This window comes from Monodon monoceros, unplaced genomic scaffold (genome assembly GCF_005190385.1).
Source record: "Monodon monoceros isolate NGI ecotype Baffin Bay Population unplaced genomic scaffold, NGI_Narwhal_1 Contig1604_ctg1, whole genome shotgun sequence".
NCBI lineage: Eukaryota > Metazoa > Chordata > Mammalia > Artiodactyla > Monodontidae > Monodon > Monodon monoceros.
This window is the reverse complement of record NW_021697467.1, coordinates 299-1782: the sequence shown is the minus strand read 5'-3', so window position 1 is coordinate 1782 and position 1484 is coordinate 299. Positions and strand designations below refer to the sequence as shown.

The window sequence follows — 1484 nt, the reverse complement described above, 5'->3', positions numbered from 1 at the left end:
TTTTATCATGCATGGTGTTTGGACTCACTAAAACAAGAAATGTTTTTTTGAACTGTAAATGCTTCTCCACTCTACTCTGTATTACAAAAATTTTTAAAAAGCACCTCCAAAACAAAACTTGTTCAAGTTTGCATGTTTGTACAGCAGAGTTGCTTGGGGTGAATAGTAGAAGATCAAATATTGAAAGCCCACGGTTGCAACTTACCTGAAAAGAAGTCTTTTTTTCTCATGGGTAAACCTAAGTTTTCTTGGATGTGAAAATGGGGTGTTGGGCTGCTCTTAGATAATACAAGGAGGTGAAAAGCAATGATGCAATGATGAGTGAAGTATAGTCTGACCTGGTATTGCCATTGCTTCAGTGTTGGCATTGACCAGGGTATGACCCCTTAATCTTCTCTCTGAGCTGATTCTGGTTGTGGTTTTTCCACATTGGTATGTTCTAGCCTATTTGGATACTGGTTTTATTATGTGTAAGAGTGTTTAATATTCTTTTGAATTACTGATACTTTCCTGTTTTTCTTTGTAGGTTGAGGTAAAAAATATGGCTTTGATATCTTCATGGAAAACTGCATTATTTCAGTCCTGAATCTGGTTCGGTTCCCTTATTGACTCATTACTATATTAAAAATGTTTATTTAGCAGTGATTGTAAAATGAAAGTAATTAACATGTACATGTTTTTTGGGGGGAGACTAAGGGGAAACAGGTGTTCAGCCTAGAAAAACATTTCTCATTGGATTTCCTGTGAAGTCAGTGTGTCTTGGGTTTAACTTTGAAACAAATTAAAAAATTTTTAAATTAAAAAAAAAGTTTACTTAACTATGGTATTTGTTCTGGTAAAACCTTGTGGTTTAATAAGAATTTTTGCAAATATCCATTATATTCTTCTCATGGTACATAAAAGTGTTAATATTTTAAAATCTATAGGATATTCTATTTCAAAATTTAGTTCTATTATCTTAGTGCTATCAGAAAATGTGCTTTGAATTGCTGAAATGAGTTGTATTGGACAACACCTGTCTCAGCAGAGGCACTTAAAAATCATTTTCATCCTTCCTCTTGTAGTAACGATTTTTTTTTTAACCCGTATGTTTTTAACCTGTATGTTTAACCCTGCCAATCCGGTGGCAACTTAAGTGTTTGTGCAGTATTTCACTTGAGAAATAAGGTATTTCACTCAAGATTGAATTCTTGCTGTTGGAGGAGAGGATTTCTCTCCAATATTGGGTTAGCAAAAAAAGCAAAATGTTAATACAGAATGCCTCAAAAAATCAAAGGTAGGGGCTTCCCTGGTGGCACAGTGGTTGAGAGTCCGCCTGCCGATGCAGGGGACACGGGTTCGTGCCCCGGTCCGGGAAGATCCCACATGCCGTGGAGCGGATGGGCACGTGAGCCATGGCCGCTGAGTCTGCGCGTCCGGAGCCTGTGCTCCGCAACGGGAGGCCCGCGTACCGCTAAAAAAAAAAAAAAAAAAAAAAAAAAAAA

General features: G+C 37.1%; 1 non-coding gene across 1 annotated transcript; it reads left to right on the top strand.

Annotated features, from left to right (window-relative positions):
* The first annotated feature begins 309 nt into the window (after positions 1 to 309).
* On the top strand, positions 310 to 406 carry LOC114890507. Its single transcript, XR_003792306.1, has one exon. It is a non-coding gene; the product is annotated as a Z30 small nucleolar RNA (small nucleolar RNA).
* The last annotated feature ends 1078 nt before the right edge of the window (positions 407 to 1484 follow it).